Source organism: Fukomys damarensis, unplaced genomic scaffold, assembly GCF_012274545.1.
Source record: "Fukomys damarensis isolate Sample0158 unplaced genomic scaffold, DMR_v1.0_HiC HiC_scaffold_1, whole genome shotgun sequence".
Lineage (NCBI taxonomy): Eukaryota > Metazoa > Chordata > Mammalia > Rodentia > Bathyergidae > Fukomys > Fukomys damarensis.
This window is the reverse complement of record NW_022900913.1, coordinates 44,273,254-44,297,695: the sequence shown is the minus strand read 5'-3', so window position 1 is coordinate 44,297,695 and position 24,442 is coordinate 44,273,254. Positions and strand designations below refer to the sequence as shown.

General features: G+C 37.9%; 1 protein-coding gene and 1 pseudogene across 3 annotated transcripts in view; one reads left to right on the top strand and one right to left on the bottom strand.

The window, feature by feature from the left end:
• Pde4d (phosphodiesterase 4D) overlaps nt 1-24,442 on the top strand; it is a 1,223,725-nt gene that overhangs the window by 914,449 nt on the left and 284,834 nt on the right. The gene's annotated exons all lie outside the window — the stretch shown is intronic.
• LOC109118145 lies at nt 5,458-6,423 on the bottom strand (annotated as a pseudogene).

Below are 24,442 nucleotides of genomic sequence, written 5' to 3'. Positions count from 1 at the left end.
TCCTTCCTTCCTTCCTTCCTTTCTTTCTTTCTTTCTTTCTTTCTTTCTTTCTTTCTTTCTTTCTTTCTTTCTTTCTTTCTTTCTTTCTTTCTTTCTTTCCTTTCTTTCTTTCTTCTTTCTTTCTACCAGGGATTGAACTCAGGTCCTTGTGCTTGCGAGGCAGGCACTGGAAACACTGAGCTAAATCCCTGGCCCGATACTGCTCTATTTCTAATAAAAGTTATACTATTTTGTTAGGTATCTTTCATCTTAGTTTGCACCAGATTTTAGCTCATGAGCAAGTTCTCTGATGATTATTGTGTACTCAGTACTTTCCATTTGCAGAATACTTATAAATTGCAAATGTTCTAAATCCTCACCGAAGCAGAAAATGAAAATGTGTTATATTAAAGGTGGACTTTGTTAAGTAAGTACATACCGCTAGGTTCCGCTTCATTAGTTTTCATTTCCTCATTTCTTGCTCTCCATAATCTGAAGTTTTCACAGGGAAGTCTCAAGTGCTCTTCTGCCGTGTGCTTCGGCTTTTCAGAGGTATCTCATTTTCACTTGTTCGTCGTCCTCTTCCCACAATTCCAGAAGCTGTGCTGCTAATTACTGCCTCAGTCAAACCTCAGTGAGGACAAAGGCAGCTAAAATTGGAGTGCTCTGTACTTCAGAATTGCAACGTATTTTTCCATTTTTCAGAAGGTGTAAAGCCTTTTTAACTGAAGGTTCTCAGAGACCTTTCAGTTATATGGCCACTTCGGTCTCTGCTAAAAAAAAAAGTTATAATTCAATTTTTCTTTTAAAAACTACTTAATTCATAGGAAATTTGAAGTGTGTATCTGTATGTGTATCTACACGCAACGTGTATGCATGTGTGTGTATGAATTGTTCTTTTGCATTAGCATTTTTTTTCTTTTTATTGATTTTATTGTTACATTTTAGGTATACAGCACAGTTACATTCATTGTTGGGATCTTGTACCTTTACATGACAGGTCTTGGTTCTCAGTTTTGCCCTTGACCCTGCCCTCCCTTCACCCCCTTGCATAGCATTTAAAACAGGAGAATTGTAGAGCTCATACTCATTCCATAGATATTTCTCAAAAAGTTACCAAGAATAAAAACTAGTACTAATTACAGTAGGAGGTGTGTAGTTGTAAAGTAGCTCATCAGAGAACCTGGCATGTGATAGATGCTTCAGAAACATTTATGAAACTATGATGTGCTATCACTGAACTGGATTCCCTGGCCTTGTAACCACAATAATTAAGAAGTTGTTAAAAACAGCAGACCCTTGACTTACAAGCTCAGTTCTCGAGGTCTGGTTGTGAGGCAAGTTGGTTGTAAGTCAATACACCTGCGATCTGGATGTTTACCTGGGTACTAGATAACAAAAGGCAGGTGAATCTTCTGTTAATCTGATTGACTCAAGTTGTTCACATGTCAGGCTGCTCACAATTTGAGGGTTCACTGTGTATGAGAATTGGGAAGGATCGCTTCTCGGCCTTTTGGCTAAGATCAAGTGGAGAATTGGGAAGGAATTTAGAAATGTTCTCATGCAACCCTTTTATTTTCAAAATGAAGGAATAGCCTCAGGAAAGCCTTCTCAGTCACACACCTGTTTAAAAGCAGATGCCGTGTTCATCGTAACATGTGCTTCGGCGATTGCACCTGTTCCCATGTCTGCCGTGCACCTCACCGCTTGGAAAGAGCTGGCCAGTGTTCTCTCACAGTGCCGCCCAAGGCTGAGATAATGCACTCCCTATGCAACTGTAATTGTCTTGGTAAGCCACATTTTAAAAAAATTATACTAACAGATGGATTTTTAAGAATATACTTAATTCAATATAATCAAAGTATAGTTCCAATGACAATATAAAATTGAATAAAGCAATTAATTTCCACTTGATATAAAAGTTGTTCATTATAAAAGTTCTCACATTTTTTCAGGCTGTTCAAAATCCAGAGGGTGGATCATATTTTCACACATCTCTGTTTGGATTCACTGTGTTTCAAGTACCTAATAGCTACCTGTGTCTTTGAACTACATTAGACAGGATGGCTCTAAAAATCACAAGGGAAAAATTATTATACATTTTTATAAAGTTGTAGTATTTTATTACTATTTATTTTATAGTTCAATTTTAACATAACTGTACAAAAATAAACCTAAACTATTCCCTATACTGATTCAAATATATGTAGATATTACACATATCCATATATATGTAAACAAACGAACCATCAAAATTATTGAATTGGATTGTTTTAGATACAACTTCTGCCAAACTATCAAGGAAGCAAGATCTTCTACCTTACACAAATTATCTCATTTTTCAAGTAACTCTCTACAAGTATACAATCCATTCCACTTGTGGCACAAGAGAGATTTAAGCCGTTAACCAATTCTAAAATTGACCCAACAAATCAACAGTACCATGCTATATTGATTGGCAACATTGCATATCATCTTTTATTTTTTGGATTATCTCTCACATGTATTTCACTTCAACTTTCCCACTTTACTCGGACTTCTTCCAATTTCTCCTTCTATCTTTTTTCCCTCATTGAGTTTACTGGTACATTCTAGGTATACAGTACAGTTACATTCATCATTGGGATCTCGTACCTTTACGTGACAGGTCTTGGTTCTCAGTTTTCCCCCTTCCCCTGCATGTCATTTCTATATGCTAATAAGAGTTTGTTCTGCTGCTGTATGAAGGTGCTGCTGCTTGATAGAATGCGGCACAGGCCCTGCATATCAGGCATTGTCCTTACCATAAATTGCAAAAAAGCGAAAGAAGGAAAAGAGTTTGTCTTTCTTGTCACTCTTCAAAATCTTGCTTCTAAAAAGAAATTCTGTGGAAGCAGAGACTATTGCATTTTTCATTGTTAAATCCCTGAAAAGTTAATGTCAGTTTGGGTTCAGGTACCACCTTGACCTTTTTTTGGATCTTTTAGCTTAGCTAAATATGTTGGTTGGTGGGTTTTTCCCTTTTTAAATTCCTTAGCTTTTGAAGTTTTTTTTTTTTTGATAGACAGGTGCAGTAGCTTTTATTTGCAGTTAAAATTATAAATATATACATAGATACTTGTGGTTACTGTAGGAAAAATATAGAGCAGGTCTATTTCCTTTGTCTAACTTAAAGCAGGGGAATAATTGGTGTTTGATTCAGCAGTTACGTCGTTTGGAGTTCTAAGAATCTACATTTCCTTAGCTCTTCTTTTGTATTATTTCTTTGGTATTTATTATTTCTCTATGAGAAATATCCGAAATATCTTATTCCATGTGACTTTACTGAATTTATTCTTAAAAGCCAAATTAGTCTAACTTTATATTCTTTATAATAGTGTAGGATTCACTTAATTTTATTAAAGTACTTACTATGTGTCACATTGTTCTGAGTGCAGAAGGTAGAACAGACGGACAGATCCTAAACCTTCACATTTTGGTGGGGAGACAATAATTAAGTTCTTGTAATGTTTTCATTGTTTAACTTTGAAAATACTCAAAATGTCTCTCCTTATTTTTTGGTCATCCACTTCCATAGATTTATATTCTTTTTGAATCAAATGCCTTTTGATTTAAAAAGAAGATAATTGAGATATTTCCCATCCTTGTAGTTTTAAGGTTTCAAAAGATTCTAAAATATGAGACCTGATATCTTCCAACATCAGTGGAAAAATTCTTGGCAATGTGAATTATCTATAGGAACTAATAATTTTATGTATTTCCTTATAGTTAAAAAGAGCAAGTAATGAAACAATTTGTGTACTATTCTAAAGTATATCCAAATAAATCTCTTAACATTATCCTGTTTTCAGACATGAAATTGATGAACACTTATTTGCCATGAATATTTTGAAAACTTATATAATTTTCTCATAAGTAGAACAAACCATACACAGTGGAGTTTCTCAGTGGGTATTTAGAGACTTGTTAAATTAATTCTATATGTTTAAGGGCCGGGGATTTAGCTCAGTGGTTCTGCTGCCTGTCTTGCAAGCACAAGGTCCCGAGTTTGATCCCCGGTCCAAAAAAAAAAAAAAAAAGAATCTATATGTTTAAGGAATATCCCAGAATCACAGCCTCAGCTCACTTGGACCATGCTGAAGAAACATAATCATATTATATAAATACTGACCTTTTTTCTTCACTTACTGAATGGCACCAAATTTTTTGATGACTGTAGCTTTATTTCATGCTACACTGAATTAAACCAGCATGTTTAATTCAATTAAATCAGACTCTTTGTTCCTTTTAACCCTAATAAATTTATTGGTTACTGTCATGCTAGTAAGATTGTAGGAAGATCTTCAGAGACAGTGTAGTTTAATCAACTATGAAAGAAGCACAAAAATATCTCATAAAGTCAGTTTCTTTAAATAACTTAAGGATAGGTTAATAATGTCCAGTCTGGTTATATCTAATCACAGCAAGGTTTTGTTTCAGAAACTAATATTTTCATTTATTCATTCCATCTCCATTCATATATGTGGAATGAAATTTATATGACCAAGACTATAAAAGTACAGTACAGTGCTAACATAAGTCTTGCCGTAAGAAGCTTTGAGTCTCCTAATTGTGGTGATTAAACATAATAGCCAAATAAAATTGACATGGAAGAAGTGAGTCATTGTCTTCAAAGAGTGAGTTGTTGTGACCCATTGTGTGACACAGGATGGGCGGATATTATTCCTAATACAAATATGATCAAATACTACAGTGAATGTTTACATTTTAAAACGTTCACTACATTAAAGATACATTGCCATCAATCCCCCACAAAATAGCTCCCCCTGCTTCAAATACACTTATCATTCTTGCCGTTCTCTGAAGCTGTTTACAGTTGATGGCAATTTCTGTCAAGTAAACAAATATTACAGAATGTCCACACTCCTTTCAGTCACCAGATCGGGTACCATGTGACTGTGTGCTCTTCTTCAGCGTTACATGACCGTGAAATGTGGCTGTTTTGAATTGATTCAAGGTTATGGAGGCAGCCATGGCAGCACAACTAAAGACCCTTATATAGGGGAAAATCCAGCCCTGCTTCGTAAAGTGACGAGAACAATGGAACGAGGGTTAAAAGTGGGGCGGAGTACCTTGAGGGAGATTAATTGCAATGCGCCTTTTACTTTAATAATTTAAAATAAATTTAAAATTTCCACATATTTTTTGAGTACACCTTGTATGTGGATATGGGAGCTCAGGCTCAGATTTTCCCAAGTTACTCTGCTAGTAAGTGGCACAGAGAGGCTACAAACACACATCTCAAGCTGCCACTCTGCCGAAGGGAACAAAAATGTATTGAACTTGATAATTTCTATAAACTGTCTCATCAAAATACTATACAATTTGTGAGAAAAGAAATTTCAGGGTGGCAAGATCAAAGGAAGCTTAAATCAAAGACAATCATAAATCCCAACTCTAGCTGGGGATGGAATTGGAGCTGGATTTCAGTCCGCTTCCCACTTAGTGACTGCAGTTCTCGTGCACGATTTCACATTGGCTATGAAGAAGTTCTGTTGTGGAAGAGCTTTACCAGAGCAGCCTTCATGTCTCGGTTTCTCAGACTATAGATGACAGGATTTAACATCAGGGTCACAGCCATGTACATCACAGTTATCACTGCATCCTTTAGGCTATAACTGGTCAGAGGTCAGAAATACATGCCCATAACTGTCCCACAATACAAAGAAACAACCGTGAGGTGAGAACCGCAGGTGGAGAAGGCTTTGAGTATGCCCTGAGTAGATGGCACCCGCAAGACTGTGAAAAAGACACGGACATAGGAGATAATGATGCATAGTAATGGCACAGAGAAAACAGCAACTCCTAGGTACATCATCTTCACGTTAAAGTGGATGTCAGAACAGGACAGCTGGAGCAAGGGGGTAATGTCACAGTAGAAGTTGGCCACTTCTTTGTTGCCACAGAAAGACAGACTAGCTGTGAGTAGAGTATGGGAAGGGCGTTGGCATTTCCAACCACCCAAGACCCAACAATCAGGAGGACACAGGACCGTGGGCTCATAATTGTTGTATAATGAATAGGGCGGCTGATGGCCACAGCTCGATCATAGGCCATCGCAGCCAAGATGTAGCTATCTGTGTTAGCCAAGGCTATCATGAAATACATCTGTGTGAGGCATCCCCCAAAGGAGATGGTTTTCCTACCTAGGAGATGGTTAACCAACATCTTAGGGGTGATTACAGAAGAGAAAAAAATATCAACAAAAGAGAGATTGGCCGGGAAAAAATACATGGGATTGTGAAGGTGAGTGTTATAGCAAATGGCTGGAATGGTCAGCATATTTCCAATCAGCGTGACAGGGTAAATGAACAAGAAGAGGATGAAGATGAAATCGTCCTGTTCCTTGTGGCCAGTAACTCCCAGGATGAAATCTGTGCTGGAGGACTGGTTTTTTTCTCTCATGGTTTCTTCAGGCTGGTGCAGGCTTTGTGAAGATCAAGGAAAGGAACGCGTATGGTACAGTTGTCTTTGCTTTATTGCTTGGTGTTGCTGTCTCAGATATTTTCTCTCCAGTGTCCACAGTCTGTCACCAGAGGCAAATCCAAGGGCCAAAGAGGTAGAACAATTAAAAAGTCCAAAAGCCTGGTTCAGGCTTTGTAAGGATCAAGGGGAGGAGATGGGTATGGTACGGTTGCCTTTGCCTTGTTGCTTAGTGTTGCTGTCTCAAATATCTTCTCTCCAGTGTCCCCAGTGTGCCAACCAGGGGTGTAGATCAGATGTTTTCAAAAAAAGGTTCTAGATTTGTGGCCTTCCTTCTTCTTTTACAAGTGGAAGGTTTGCAGGGGGATCTGGTCTAGTACTTGCTAGAATCCCTTTTGTGGGTCAGACATGCTGAAGGGTGACATCATGGTCCTGTGTGGCTGAGGTGGAGGAGACAGGTCTGGCATTGTTTGGCCAGTGGAGCTCCAGTTTTAGCTTTTGAAGTATTAACAGAGCTGAGGTGGGAAAGGAGAGGCAGGCAGTGGAAAAGGGAAGAAATTGATTCAGATCACATTCCTGGAGGTTTCTGAATTTGGTACAGTACAGTTCATGAGATAATTTTATCCCTTTTCAAATTTTGTTTGTTACACTTTCGTTTTGTTCTCTGTTCCAGAGCGTTAATCAGAATACGACTATAGACTTTCCTCAGGGTTTATAGCTCCACATTAATAATATCTTTTCTTATTAATATAAAGCAATGTAGACTTGTTTTTAGATTTTTGTTTTTGTTTTTGGTACTGGGGATTGAACTTAGGAACTTGCACTTGCGAGGCAGGTGGCAGTACCACTGAGCTACATCCCCAGCCCTAAATCCCTAATTCTTTCAGACGTTTATCTCCAAACCTAGATTTTTATTATTCAGTGCATGAAGCAGACAGACGTGTTAGAATGTTCGCAGGTAAACGTAGCAGAAAACTACATGATTGGATTAAACCATGAACAATCCTGAGATAAGAAGCTCAGTTATGTAGTAACACAGAAGCATTATCAACTGCCTGAGTCCTTTTCATCCATCTCTTTTGTCATCCTCAAGAATCAATGAGTCTTCTGACAGATATCTGCCATAATTCCAGTTATATGCAGATAACGGAAAATGCAGACAAAGAAGGAACTTCTTTCTTCGTGCTGTCTTTTTAAGACAGAGAAAAATCCTTCCCAGACGGACTACACCTAGATGACTTCCCTTCAATGTCTCATTGAACAAAATTGTTTTAATGTTTTAACCGATCACTACTCCATGACTAGCTGAGACTAGCAAGTCTCCCATGTAGGGCTGCACCTGAGGCTCACTGCCCTGGAATCACACGGCTGCAAGGTTATGTGAGTGTTTGGATTATATTGAGGGTCTAGCAAAAAGGAGGAATTGTTCTTGGTTAGGCCACATAGAGAGCCTACTTCAAGTAAATCGGAGACGGTGAAGGACTGTAAGATATTGTCAGTGGGACTAGAGAGACTCAAACAGATTTGATCAATATTTAGGAGTTTCAGCTAAGCAGCACTTGATTAATATTAGATGAGAGACATAGGGATCAAAAACCACTCAGATTCTGCTTTGGGAAACTAGGAGGTCGGTGATGACATGTACTAAGTGAAGATATCCAAAGGAGAAGCAGTTCAGAGGGAGAGTAAATCAAATTGTACCTCAGTGTGAATGTGAGGGGCCTAGACTGTTTGATGTGCTAGTCCTTAAAGCACTTTCAAATACAAAGGGATGTGTTACAGAGGACAGTACTATGGCTGCTAAAGTTTATTGTAAAAGATGGGACTAAAACAAGGGAGAAATAAAGGAGTTTAGAAAAAGAACCACTCCTTTAGAGAGAGAAAACAGGGAGAATCTAGAGTTCCTTGTGAAACACATAAATTTTAATTGACTCTTAAATAAAAGATTTGACATACAATTCGGTGTGGTGGCAAATACAGGTAATCCCAGCAGTGGAAGGTGGGGATAGGGGGCTGAGGGAGAAAGAGTCCGTGTTTAAGGATAGCCTGGTATGAATAGTACATTCAAAGCCAGCCTGAACTACATTGGGAGGCACAAAAAAAAAAAAAAAAAAAAAAAAAAAAGATTTGAATCCAGTTGTGGTGGTATACAACTGTAATCTCAGCTACTTGGGAGGCTGAGGCAGGAGGATTGCAGCTTCAAGGCCAGCCAGGACAACTTAACAACCTCGTGTCTTAAAATTAAAAGTGCTGCACCTACAGCTCAATGGGGAACCCGTGCTGGGTTCCTTTCCCGGTACCTCAAAAAAACTTGACAAATAGGAATTGAAGCGAAGTGGGGTCACTGTGTTCTCTGTAAGGCAGATTTGAGGAGTGGTGAGGAGTTGCTAGGGCAGTTTGAATGGATAAAATAAATAGGAAGTTTGTGGAGTAATTGAATAAAAATATACATCCTATATTACTTTTAGTAAATGTATTAGTCTGTTTGGCTACCATAATGCTGCAAACAAAACAGCCTGAAAATATCAGTACCACTTTACGTATGGTGTTCTTGTGGGTTAGTGCCACTCACCTCCGTGTGCTTTTGTGCAGCTTGGATTCATATTTTATCTTCAGTTTGCTCCTTCTTGAGCAGTTTTCTTCAGCATGCTATCGTCATGACACAGGTGACAACCCCAGAAACTCTTGATACCTCTTAAGACTCAGTTTAAAGCAAGCAGAATCAATTGCTCCCATTTTCTCTTAGCCAAAATACATGATCGCACGCAGTATCACTGAGGGTGGCAGGTAGGGGCAAGGAAGATACTGAACTTGTCTAAACAATAATCTAATGTGTAACATAGGATGAGTAAATTGGATCTGACTGAGCAGCCACGGTATTCCTAGAGCTCCAGGATTCTCAGCTACAGTGCCTAGTGGGCTTAATGACAAAATCAAGAAAGCAGTGCCATAGAGTGACCTTCTTTCTTCCTCTGTATCTGTGCTTTTATCCCAAAGTGATGACATGAGCTGCTAAGTTGGTCACTGGGCCAACTAGACAAAATAGAACCTGTAACTTCAGGAGGATCTCTCTTTCATGCTCAGCTGCCTTTTTCTCATGCAACAATATTGGTTTCATTCCCCAGGGTTTATTTAGAGGCTGCTGTTGCCTTCCTCACCAGTACTAACAAGTGAGTGGTTAAAAACTATGACAATAAAAATACTTGCACTATTTTCCTTAGTATGCAGTTTGGGGACTTCTTCCAAAAATGCAACATGTTTATGAAAATTGAACCAAGTCATTGTGCTAATTATTTTCCTAATTGTGCATCTTAATTAGTCATTTAACAAGTGGCCTGTAGAAGTGACATAGCTTTCCCCCATTGCACAACTAGATTGCATACCTGAGATTTGAAGACATCTTCAAACTCTTTTATTGTTAGATAGCAAATGAATTGCTACATAAACAGAAATTTTAGTAGTTTTTTTTTTTAATTCTGGAATCAGATATATGGCTAAGGTTGTATTTAGAATCCATCAATTCTCAAACCCAAATGTGTCCATGGTGCTTGAGTAGATCCTGTAATGTATGTGCACACGTACGTATGTGTGAGACTCTTGTTTTATAAAACATGTTTTAATAAGGCACCAGTGATAAGGTCACAGAATATAAAAGTGAAATTCACTTCCTGGTTTTCTACACTTTTTTGCACTCCACCCTTTTTCCGCACTTCACTCTGTGCTTTTGTGCTACTGGCGATGATTAATGGGAAGGCTGCGAACGGTGGAGAAAGATCTGTCCTTCCTGACAGCCTTCAGTTTGAGGCTCCCTGTCCACTATTCCTTAGACATTTCATAGAAAATTCTAGCTTCACTTTTAGGGTTCTTTTCCCCTACATATGAGAAGAGGATGCCCACTTGGAAGAGTAACAGTGAAAGAATTCAGAGAGATAGAATAAAAGCTGAAACTGGTAGAAATAGTCAGGTCAGGCTTAATGTCAAGGTCACGAGAGCCTGTGTTTCATCCCTGGCTTGAGTACTTTCCTGCACTTCACCTGGGATGGGTCCTTATACCAACCAATTTGGAAGTTGCCCTTCAAATTACTTTATTTGCTACAAACAAGTTTAGCAACTGAAAAGATAGGTTACTTAATTGATTTGTTTTAATGTAAAATAAATAGAAGCCTTCAAAAAAATGTTGCTTGATTGGTAAGTGGGTTGACTGGTAAATAAGAAAATGGAAGGAAGGAAGGAAGGGAGGGAGGAAGGGAAACAAGAGAATGAAAAGTGAAATATGTGTCCTCTAATTTCACAATTTTTAAAATCCAAGCTGGGTGTACTAGCCCACAGCTGTCATCGCACCATCCAGGCTAATGCCAGGGGGATTGCTGTGAGTTCAAAGCCAGCCTGGGATACACAGTGAGTCCAAGGCCAGCCTGAACTACATAGCAGGACTACATCTCAATAAAGAAAAAAGTCCAATAATTATTAGTAAGGTACACCCTCTTCATCAGATTTTTCACCATTTTAATGTATAGAACTTAGATTTGTCATATTTCACTGTGTTATATTTATATCATGGTTTCTGAATTTTAAAGAGATATTAACAATGTTAGCATTTTTATAAATCACAGTAGACAAAATATGGATAATGAACTATATAACATAACTATAATTACTATAATTACAAGTAGATACTTTTAAGTCATAATTAAGTAACTTGTTGATAGACAACTTACCTAGCATGTAGCAGATACTGGGTTTGAACCAAGCACAGCCAAAACAAAAACAAAAATAGAAATAATTTCAGTAAGTTGTCATGGTCAAATATTTTACCTTGTTTCCTTCTGTATTTAGGTTTCTTATAAAAAGTAGCTTATATTATATATGGAGTAGTGTCCACAAAGCCTTGAATTATATACAATATTTTATATTTTCATAGACCAATCATATCCTTTTTTATATTATGTTCCTAGACCAAGTGCCAAATAATAAGTGTTTTAAATTCATTTAAGCAGTTTGGTTAGCATTTCTCTACCTTATCATTATTTTATCTATAATAGGTACGAGTTTGATGCACGTGTACACACAGACACACACAGACACACACACACACACACACACACACACAAACACACACACGCACACGCATGCACGGGGTAGGGGAAAACGGGGAGAGAGAGAGAGAGAGAGAAACTACAATAGGAGAAAACAAGATTGTCTGGAGACTCAGAAAATCAGAAAAGTGTGACTGGGGATGAGACAGGACTGCTGTAGCACTGTTGGTTCGTACTGAGTGGCTGCTTCACTGATCCTGGGCAGTAGTTTTGCTTTATTACTTTAAAAACACTATAGAGAGTTTTACTTTTTGGTTTTCTCCTTGTTTCTTGCAGAAGTAGTTCAAGGTTTAGAAAGTATCCTCCCACCTGCATTTGGAAAACCCATTTCTAAAGGCTCTCCTTCTTTGGAAAAACTTTTTAATGTGGCATTTGTAGAAACAATTTTAGAACAGAGTATTTTATTGTTTGCTTCAGCACAGTCTTTTACTGTGCTTTTCTAAATACCACAAATGACTAAAATACATAATTAGTGAGCCACAGAGATACAGACCTACCTGATATTGTAATTATAGGTCACCTAAAAATAATAGTAACATCTTTTTATAAGACTTAGTTCACATTTCTCTCACACAAAAGAATAGACACAAAATTATGACTGGAGTTTATATAAGACTAGTCTAAAGCCAACTATGGCTATGTAATTCCAATGATTCTCTCACCATTGATGGAAAATTACAGTCAGCTGAGCCAGAATCTACAGCCTCTGAGTAAATGTCTGTTTCCTTGCCACAACTGAATGTGTGAAACTTTTTTCAAATGGTAAAATTGCTATGAAAGGTCAGGAGGTTAGTCCTACATGCATCATAGAATCCATTTGCTTTAACAGTACTATACCAGGAGGAGAGACATTTTTCCTGACTTTAGAATCAAATTAGAATTCAGATATTCAGTATTTCGGCTCAACCCCAAACTATTGTCTTTCATATTATTTTCCCTTGACAAAATAATATTCTTTGAAATTAGGAAGAAGGAGGATTTTGGGGAAAAATACACACACGGGCACACGTGTGCACACACACACACACACACACACACTTCTACTTGAAATGAGTGTGTAATCTAAGGATACCACACAGCAGCTCTATACTGAACTTGTCCTTCCCTAGATCATGAACACCTCCAAAGCAGGAATTTGTATTTTTAAATAAATACCCTTTATATTTGGTAACCTGTTGTTTTTCCCATGGATCTTTGTCTTCACTAAAGACTTCCCCAAATACCTTTCTTTTTCCTTAAGATAAAAATAAAAAGTTTCTCACCTCTTTTATTATAAAACAGAGAATCAGAAAAATTCATTTACATATAGGCTGAACTAAAACTTTATATGATGTATAGATGTAGCAATTTCCCAAGATGAGTGCAATTATTATGGGTCACAAACTTATACCAGTAAATAAAAATAAATAAAGAGGGCCAGGGATTTAGTTCAGTGGTTCTGCCACCTGTCTCGCATGCACAAGGACCCAAGTTCAATCCCTGGTACCAAAAATAAATAGATAGATAGATAGATAGATAGATAGATAGATAAAACATGAGTACAGTGGTTATCTTGTGCAGAAAGAGGCTGGGCTTAGATTATTTATTTCTTTAATACACTAACGTTAATTACAAAAACAATGTTTACAAATTGTTGAAAAGTAATTTAAAAATTGCCTATTATTCTATTACCATAACCCAAATATGTTTAACATTTTGCATATTTCTGTATACATGTTTTATTTCCAGAAGGTACAGTCAATCTCTACATATACTGCTTTGTGCTACTTCATTAATAACAGAAGAATATTTCCCCTTTTGGAACATTTTTCTTTTCTTTTATTTTCTTTTCTTTTTTCTTTTGGTTTTTTGAGACAGGGTCTCACTATGTAGTTGAGATTGACCTGGAACTCACTATGTAGCCTAGGCTGGTCTCGAACTCATAGTGATCCTCCTGCCTCAGCCTCCTGAGTGCTGGGATTACAGGCATGCGCCACCATGCCCGGCTCACATTTTTCTTTTTTAATAATTTTTGTTTGGTGTGTTTAAAGCAATTTCCATTTAACTCTCTTACATTTGTTCTGTAAATAGCTGTCCCTCGGGAAACAACTTTTTCTTTCAAAAATCAAGGAGAATGCACAGAACTTTTAAATTTTAATTAATTAATTACTGCATGTCAAAAAACTGAGTCTCATGTGCTTTCCAAGTAACCAGACTATGTCTTTAGCTTTTTAACCTAAGCAAGTTGTACAACTGTGCCTCATTTTATTCTTCTGTAGAAGTGAATAATGTACATGGTAGGAAAAGGCTAAATTCTACATATATTGGTATTACTTTTAGTCTGAAATTCCTCTAATATGACAATAATGACTAATTTAAAACAATTCACTAGACTTGTGAATAGAGCCTGTTATATTTATACAAATGCCTGCTGTATAGCCAGACCAGAGAATCAGTGTATTATCTCAAATGTTGTATTATGTATTCCTTCATAAGGTATATACCATCGAATAATTTAGAAACCATCCCTTTTCCTGTCATTCATCAAATCTTCATCACTCTTTGCCGGGGGCTGATCAGACCCTCAGATACCTTAGTGGGGTAAGATGGAGAATAAAGAGAGACAAAGGCAATATTCAAGGTATAAGGGGGGACTGACTGAGAGGAGCCTTTCTCTAGTGGACAAGGTGGATAAACTCTGCAGTTGACCCACTTTTATTAGTCAGCAAGAAGCTGAGGGGGGTATTGTACTTTTCCTGGAAAAGTGACTGTAGTAATAACGCGGCAATACAAATGAATTAATTATCACAAAGGGAACAAGTTAGTGGGGATTAGGTCCTTCCCCATACCTGGATTTCTGCCTTTTTGTTATTGTTCTCAATCCATCTTGCCTTCGGAGTGCTGTGATTATGAGCTTTCCTCACACATCCAGAAAATATGCAACCCTCCACATATTTCTCTGTTCCTAAAGCGAGTTACACTGGCCTTGGTACTGCGGGGCCTAAGTCATGAAGCCTGGTCCCCAACATTTTCCTCACATAGCTTGGTCCCCAACAACTCTACTGTTATTTTGCCTAAAAAGAATTGTCTTTTTAGAGGAAGAATATCGGTGACAAACAAAATTCCCTGCATTCTTTCTTCTTCCTGCCTTTGAAGAGTTTAAGATCAGAACACTAAGCCCATACATACTGTGGTTTAAGAAGAATTGAGTCAAATATCATAACAGAGGGCCTGAAAATATCTGAAGGTTAAAAAGAAAAGTCTGAAGGTAGAATGAATACTTTATACTAAGCCAGTCTGCGCCGTGCTCTGAAAATATTCAGCAGCATAACCTCAATGGAACTATGAGGCAAAAAATTAAGGGAAATGCTTTGGGCTTTAGAGCTTTTCATTTCCTGTGAGCAACACTTCCCAGGCCCTTGTCTCACCTCCTGTTCATTGTCCTAGTGGAATCTTCCTACTAGTTCCCCTGTCTGTGCCTGGAGCCAAGTCCTTACATGAAGGCAAGAGCCGTTTGAAATTGTTTGTGATGTACAAAGCAGGTTCAGCTAGGTGTAACTGAACTCCACTTGTGGAGGGCTGTGGCTGTCTGTTAGTGGATTCTGTCTATAGTTTGGGATGTCTTAGTTTTCAGAGATGTAAAGTGAAATTGGCCTAAAAGATGTCTCTGTATAAAAAAGCCTATTAGGGAAGACTGTGGTCCCCTCCCTTGACTCTGCTATCTCAGTGGAATGTTGTGTTAAACTGATTTTGATAAGGGGGTTGGGAACACTAACTGACCTCCCCACTACCACCTGAAGAAAGTAGCGCCCCAGTTTCTCAAACCTTTCCTTGACTTGGGTCCCCTCTTATTGCCAGCTGGTACCCCACAAGCCACAAGTGGTGCTCTCAACATCTAGACAAGTTCCAGAGACACCATCTTCATCTCACATGTGCAGTGGCCTGATAGAGGCAGGTGGTATGTGGAGAGGAAATGCCACTCAGCTGCTAGGCCTCAAGTTATAAGCATGGATGACAGTTGAGGGAGGTGGTGCATGCCTTTGTACTGTGGCCATAACCAGTAACTCTTGAGTGACCACAGTTTTATCCCTAGAGCATACTTGAAAATACTGCACTGAAACAAAAAGTGCACTTGAACCCGGCATCGCTTAAGGAGTTAAGTGTGTAAGGCTAAGCTTTCTCATTTCTCCACCCTGCTTATATGTGAGGTTGATGTTTTCCCAGGGCTGACGAAGACAGATATCCCGTCGTTATGATGGTATCTGTGTACGTCAGTCCGGGCACCTTTCCAACTTCTCGGCCATCATCAGTTACGTTTGGTGAAGGTTGTTTCCTCCATCCTCAACTGAAATTGACACCGATAGCATTCTAGAGTTCATGACGCAGAGGTGGGTGTGGCTAAATCAATAGGTAGTTTTCCACCATCCCATGCGGTCTTTCCCATTTCCTTGTAAGCCAAAGCTATTTTCTCACTTCTCTTCCTGCCTATCTGTAGTCAGTTTATATACAAACCAGTGACAAGGTGGAAGTTAGCCCTGAACATTATGTTGAACAGCTTAATCTTTCATACATTTATTTACCTTTTCTGCATTTCATACCCGAACTATCACCACCTTCCCTTGCTGTACAAATGATTGTGGAGCTCTTATGATCACTATGACAAATACATTCCATGTAGGAAGACCAAAGGAACCTAGATACTATCATTTAAAAGGAATGATTTCAATGCTCAAAAACATGTAAATAAAAGGGCCAAGGATTAGCTCAGTGGTTCTGCCACCTGCCTCGCAAGTGCAAGGTCCCAGTTTCGATCCCTGGTACCCCCCAAAAAAATAAATGAAAATATTATCTTCAAAATATCACAAAGCTTGTGATTATACTGATTCCAAATCCAAATCATGTACCTTCCTGTACAGTTTCAAAAACCCGTAAGTCTGAAGTGATACACATTCATGGTATTGGAATTTGAGTCATTGTCTTTACGTTTCTCTGCTGAAATATTTAAGTCGCTGTATCTGGGAAAAGTTTTGTTTTGGAGTTTGTTTGGGTTTGAGGATTGAACCCAGGATCTCATGCATGCTAAACAAGTACTATACCACTGATTTACAACCCAGCCCGGGTCTGGAAATGTTTCGGCTTTTCTGAGAGATTCTCCCATTTCTCCAATCTCATTCTGCCTCTCTTTCCCTGTCACTCTCCTTCAGCTCCTCTCTCTCCCTCTCTCTCTCTCTCTCTCTCTCTCTCTCTTCTCCTATTACCACTTAACATTAAAAATAAAAATCAGCCCTCAGAAGCTTTTTTTTTTTTGGTACCAGGGATCAAACTCAGGACCTTGCGATTGCAAGGCAGGCAGACAGCAGAACCAAGGTGCAAAGGGTTCCCACATGGATTTTTCTTTTACTGATTCTTTATCATAACTTTCATTCATCTACTTATCCCATCTTCACTGAGTGTTTCCTATGTGGCAAGCACAGTCCTAAGTACTGGTGGCACAAGAAGATATGAGACAAGCAATTTTTTTTTCTTTTTTTGGTATCAGGAACTGAACTCAGGACCTTGCGCTTGTGAGGCAGGTGGCAGTACCATGGAGCTAAATTCCCCGCCCAAGGCAAATAATTTTTTAACTGACCGAAGTTCTTTTTAATAGGTGACATCTACAATGAAGATCCAAAAATTTTCAGATCTAAGACCTATGAAGTGAACAAAACACTATAATAGAGAACTATTCATGGACATAGTCCTCTTGTAATTCTAAACTTCTTCAAGTACTACTGCTTATTTGTATGCATTTATCGCAATGACCCATAAATATTTGTTGACAGATCTATCTTATAAGTATGTAATACTGCCCAAAATAGTCAATTTAATCATTAGAGATTTATGTGATATTGGATTATAGTATGTGTGGAAAGACATGTTTGATTATTTTTGGAAGCCTGAGCAAATACCAAAATGTTAATAGGTGATACCTTGATAAGATGTTAACATGAAGCTGTCATAGAAATGGGTGAATTGGTTTCACTTTCCGCTCTTAAATCCCTTCGGAATCAAGGCAGATTTTTTTAGCCCTTAATCTTCTTCCAGTCCCTGTTGATTCCTCCTGCTCCAGTCTTATCAGTCTCCCATTAGAAAGATATCAAGGGTCCAGTAAGTCAGCCATTTACAGCTAATTACAATGAGCCCTGTAATGGTTTTTATGACAGTACAAGGAAGTATGAAACCCCAGTTGATACATACTCTGACTGCAGTGCCTCTGATGCCAAAGGATGATTCAGCTAAGGCGGAAAGCCTCTACTTATCAACACAGAACACTTTCCTTTGAATTATCACATGGCAGCCGATCTTACCTAACCAAATGAGCTTAATACTGTTGTTTAAATGGCTGTGGTGTGTGTGTGTGTGTGTGTGTGTGTGTGTGTGTGTGTGTGATTGCCAATTGAAGAGCACTTGAATTAATACTTGGTAACATCATTGTATTCATTGTTTTGGGAAAGCGTGGTCCACAAGAGTTAGCATTATCTCTCCAGATATTAACTTACAGCTACAAAACATGGAATAACCACAACTAGCTTGTAGATGTATTTATAGATAAAACACCTGGTAGATAGTAGGTGGTGAATAAATGTGCTTCCTTCTATCTTTTCTAGTTGACCTAACCAAATTACTCATTCAATTAGTCACTCAGATTTTAACTAATGATTAAAGAGTAATGAAGGATGCAGGAACTTTTTTTAAAAAATCAAGTACACTGGATTTGTGTTATACATGGCTGAACATGGCAGTAGCACAGTTCATTCTTCAATTAGAAAATGTTCTAGGTGAAGGCCTGGGTTGTTTACCATTGGAAATTAATCATATAAGTCACTATCATTTATCCACTAGTAAATATTAAATATTAGCCCCCTGACATATTAGCCATCCACAAAAATTACTTTGTTATAGGTTAATAGAATAGTAACTCAAAAGAAAATCTGTTAACACAACCACCATCCCTACCCAAACTTACTGTTTGGCTTTCCCAACACTGGTCACACAATATTTTCTACAATTTTGAATTAGTACCCCACCATTTGAAATGGAAAGGTCTCCACGTTACGCTTTACAATTGGGAAAAGTTGGCCTGGCCATGTTGGGCTGTTGCTCCTGGGGAAAAGAGCAAGCGAAAAAACAGCTGTTTCTTTGAACATCTGCATTTCTAATTATTCCAGCCCCATCAGTCTTTATTGTACTGACACTGAGGACAAATACAGGCCGCTGACCATCCTCATTCTAAAGCTGCTTTGTTTTTCTTCCCCTTGTGCTCAGCCTGCCCCACTCCTTCCCAACACCACCATCACTTCTGAGGCAGAGAGGCTGAGGTAGAACAGAGAAAAGAAGCTGAGGAGGGAGTGCACCTCCCCCAAAGGAGCTGTCAATTTAAATGATTCTTAAGACATTTTATTGATATGATGGTTGCTAAATTGTGATAGGAGGACACAAAAAACAGGACACACAGAAAATCTGCCAATGATACCTTTTCAGATGTCTCTAGTTTTACAATCAGGGGTCAAACCTGAGTACGAGGTCCCTGGCTCTGACCTCACACCTGGTGTTTCTATTTGGCCAGCAGAAGCCACAGGTATTGTAGGTAACTGAAGAGGACACTGTAGAAGCAGGGTCTGTGGTATGGATAAGGAAAGGCTCTCAGAAGATAAGTCTGGCAAGACCACAAAATGTGGGTCATACTTCTGACTTCACAGTTTGCCTTGGAAGTACCCAAAGGACTCAGTAAATACCCAGTACAACTTCCATTCATTTCAAGTCTCCCTTGTTCACCATCACCCCACCACCCCCGGGCTAGTAGTTCAGGATTGAGAAGGTGAATCACTTCTAATCTGTTAAAAATAAAACTGATAGTTATTTTTTAACAGCTCATCAGTCAATAGTAAAAAGGTACTTGGTTAGCTTTCTTACAGGATGGCTTTTCATGAACACTCCAATTACCCTAATAAGTTCTTCAGATGGTTCCATGACCTTGTCATACTCTCAGTGCTATATAAAAGAACAAAAAAAAATCAAGTACTATGTCTATACTTGTAGTTTTTGCTCAACATTTAGTTTTGGAATACTTATAATTTTCTATCAATATCTGAATATTGCTGGATTCCTACTAGCCTTCAATAAGGATGACACTTGATACTTTCCAGCAGATGCAACCCCTAAATAAACTCTTTTGAAGTTGTAATGACAGTCACAAAGTTCCCTTTTTCATATTCTCTGGGAAAATTCATTTCAGTTATTTCTATTTGTCAGCCTTAAATGTACACAGAAAGTGTTTCCTCTGGAGCCATAAATTTTCTTCAGGCAGAGTCACAATAAAACGGCAGTGATAATTTTATTCATTGTAGAATCCCAATGATTGGGGGAAAAAAGAGACACTGTCTGCTTCAATAGTAAAAGTACAGCTTTTACTGGATCATTTATTCATTGGAGTCCACGACTGTGTATACCATTCTTTGAAGTCTTAACAATCATCCTGATTTCACCTGGTTTACAATTTGGGAGTCTGAGGTACAGAGAAGTCAGTAGTTTGGTTGGGATAAGAGGCCAGGTTGGGCTGTATATTTCAGAAAATACACCTAACTGCTATCAGAGACTGCTTCAACTTGAACTTTTAGGGACTATTTAAAGATAGGAAATAGAGTTCTACTGGTCTACCATTTGAGAAACAGAAAGATAGGTCCACCATTTGGAGCAGTTCCAAAAGCATAACTCACATAGTGGTTTGTATCTGTGGTATCCCCTGGAGTTGCTGAATGTATAGCTTACACATATAAATGGTCCCTCATACACAATAGCTTTTACTCTTCATTCTCCTAAGTGGTTCTTAGAGAAACTGATTGCCCTCAGACAAGCTTCTACTTAGTTCTCACCTCATGTTTGGAATCAAAGATCAACATTAAGTTCTCACAATTAACTTTCTATCTTCCCATGATTGGTTTGCAGATCTTCAGGGTGAATTAAACTCTCTGAGGCTATTTATTTTGTTTCCAGTCACATGGAGCAATAGTTGAAGACTAGGATTCTCAGAAAGGAGCTCTAAGGAGTTGCAGGCTATTTGCTCACACATTTAATTCCCTGGGACAGGTGAGCATGGCCTGACCTTCCCATACTGTTGCAGAGCCTGGAACAAAGTGGTGACTCAGTCCTCCAATGGAACGCATGTTAGCCATGCATGTGGCATTTGCATTCAGTGGGGTGTGACTCCCACTGAGTGAGGACAGTCACCGGAGCATTGAAAATGACCTGAATTTGCCTGGCAGGTACCGACCCACGTACAGAAGGGCGAGTACTTCTCTGTACCACGGAGCCATATGATTTGTATTATAGGGCCTGTTTTGTGAGAACAAGAACAGAAAAAAAAAAACAAAAAAACTTTCATATGTAGAAAACAAAGTTCATTTCAGAGAAAAAAAATATTGACTATATCTGTTCATCAGCTGAGCAGAATGGGAGTCAAGACTTCACACTGTGATATACCTGTTTTCCTTTGGTCTAAAATCTTCTTTCTGTGATTCCAATTTCTCAAATTGGAGAAGGAAGCTAAACCCCAGTTCTGAACCACGTCCCTGAGATTGACTGAAAAATTAATGAACTTCTAGCTATGTCACACTTCCTAAGGCCTCAACGTGCTATACCTCTAACAGCTTTATGTGTCTTAGATTCTATCAGTCCATAAGTCACTAGTCAAGTACTTGAAGGGACAATTTAACAGAAACCAGAAAACCATATTATTGTTTTAGTTTGGCCCTTTCATGTCCAAACCCTGGACACTTGATATTTTTAACTTGCGATCTCATGTTTTCAGTCACTATTTACAAAACGAAATAAAAACCTTTAGACAGAATACTGGTTTTTTGGTCTTCAGAGATGGCAACCATGACTTAGTGTTCCTTTTTTCTATCATATATAATATTAAATATGAACTGGATCATGAGTAAGCCCCCGTATGAGGACTGCTTGATGCTTTTCTTCATCTCATGAACAAAGGTAATTCATAATCATCAAAGTGGAACAGAAAATATTACACTATGAAGAAACGTGTCTCCTTGCATGGACAACTTCATACCAGTCCTCACTCACCCTACCCCCCAGGACTCTGCTATTCATGGAAAGAGCTTAGGGTTCAATGTGGAGAGCATGCAAACTGTTCATAGGTCATCAGAATGAGAACTGAAAAATGAGGTAATGGGCTCCAACATTCATAAAGAAAACACAATCCAGATTAATTAACCATTCCAAGTATCACCTTGTCAATTTCAATAATTATCAGATGACTCTTTATCAAAATGTTATTACATTTGAATAAAGTGTTGTGGGCCAAATTTTATTTTATTTTATTTTCTCATTGAGTTTATTGGCACATTTTAGGTATACAGTACAGTTGCAATCATCAATGGAATCTTGTACCTTTGCATGACAGATCTTGGTTCTCATTTTTTCCCCTTACCCCTGCCCTCCCTTCACCCCATCCTCCCTTCCCTATTTACAAATATTTTATTTCCATTTTTTCTTTTCCCTTATTTTATTTCCTCTAACCTTCCCACTTCCCCTACACCTTTAGCCCTTTTCTTCCTATTTCACATTGTCAATTTTACCATTAGGATCTTATTTTCAATTATAGTTTTTCACACCAGAAAAACTATTCAGTATTTACACATGTGACTTATTTCACTTAAGATTATATCCTCAATATGCATCCATTTTCCTATGAATGACTAATTTCTCATTCTTCAGGGCTGAGTAGTCTTCCATTTTATTGAAAAACCACATCTTTATCCAGTTTCCAACTGATGGGCAAATGGGCTGTTTCCAAGTTTTAGCTATTACAAACTATGCTGCTATAAACATGAGTGTGCATATATTATTCATTATTCAAGTATTTTCAAGCATGCCAGATGACTGCAAAAGAAGTAGGGTCAGTTGTTAAATAATTTTAATAGTAGCCACACCATTTCAGAAACACAGCCATAAGGATCTTTTTCAGATTTTTACAGCAAAATATTGTATAATATAGAAAGTAGGCCCATTTAAATATTTTGAATATGGTTTATAGTGAGGCTCACAAAAGTGTCAAAATAGCCCTGTTATATGTATAAAACATGTCATTCATATGTGTGTGTTGGTTGTTTTTTTAAATCATTGTATTTTAATGGTCATTTATAGTTGGTATAAGATACAAAAAAAGATTAATTAAGTATCCACAGATACCCTTGAGAGTCAATCAGGAAGTACTTCAGACCCTGGAAGAATGTAATTCACTGAAAACTTGTCAGTTGAATTAAAGCTCATATGCTATAAACTCAGTGGAGAGCTTTTAACATCGTCTCTTCATACCGCACACCACTCTGCCCTGAATTAATGAAGTATTTTGACATTTTATTCTGGTAGCTCACTTGCCTTCAACCTCTCATAAAGTAGTACCATGTTGGAGACTCAATATTTTTGCAGAACTATCAAACAAGGGAATCTTTTTAAGAGCACAGGGAACACACTAGAGCAGTTTCTCTGAGAAACTGTGGTTCTGCGGTACTTGAGTATTTATTTAGCATCCACTGAATGCCTGGAGTTAACAGGCTCTCTTTTCCCCTAGAAGAACACAGACAAATACAAGCTCAGGTTAAATAGTAGCCAAGTCTCCTGTCCATTTTATAGAAGCTAGCCATTAAAAAAAAAAGTTAACTGCAAATATGATAGAATTGTTTTTATAAAAAGAGAGGAAAATTAGTCCTTTCAAAAGAAGAACTAATATAGCTAAACACATTTTTTTCAAAAATTATTTTTAATGCCATATTTACATATACACTTGCTATCTGATATGAAAATACTTGAAATATTTGAATATCTTAATTTCTAGAATGAAAACAACGATTATCTTTAATTATTTCAATGTTATATCTGCAAAGAAATTGGATAGAGTACAATAAGTTTATCCATCTTATCATTTTTATCTAACAATAGCTAAATTGCAACTTAATATTTTCAGATACTATGTTATTCCTGAACTATTTTTATGATTACGAGTAACCTTTGCTTAACATAATTGCAGGTTTTAAAATTATTCTGTTGAGATGCTACTTGCAGTATTGCTTGTCTTAAGGTACTACTTTGCCCAAAGAGATTATTGGGTTTGGTAAATGAATTTCAATTCCAACGTAAGACCTGAAGCATGCCTCTTAACCTCTTCTAGATCTCAGTGTCCTCAACTGTTTAGTGGAAGAAATAATAGTCCCTACCTCGTGAGTTCATTTTAAATGTTTTTTTTTTCCTGCCCTCCCTTCACCCCCTCCTCCCCTCCCCACCTTCAAACACTTCAATTCTTTTTTTACATTTTCTCATATTTTTTTCCTTTTCCCTTGTTCCCCTTTCCCTATCCTTCTCACTGTCCCTACACCTGTGGTCCTTTTCTTCCTGTTTCCCCATTGCTAATTGTCCCGTTAGGATCTTGAGTACTATTTTAGTTTTTCACACCAGAGAAACTATTCGGTATTTGCATATGTGTGACTTATGTATTTCACTTAGGAATATATCCTCAAAATGAACCCATTTACCTATGAATGAGAAGAGCATCTTATCCCAGGCCTGGTGAGCACAAGTGGAGGTTTCTTGTCATCTTCAGGTCTGTACCCTGGAGACAGAGGCCTAAGGTGTATCCTGGTTCATCCATCCATCTCTGTGGGGGAAAATTCCGTATGTCTCGGTCACCTCACCTGATAAGTGTGTATATAATGTCTTCATGTGTGTGGTATTAATGTAAATGTGCTAATTCATGGAAAACATTTATTTGTGATTCCAAATACATTCACAGAGAATGTTGGTCAGCATGTAGCCTTCCTGGTCAGGGATACAACCATTTCATTCATAGTTGGAAGACTTTGGCATATTTT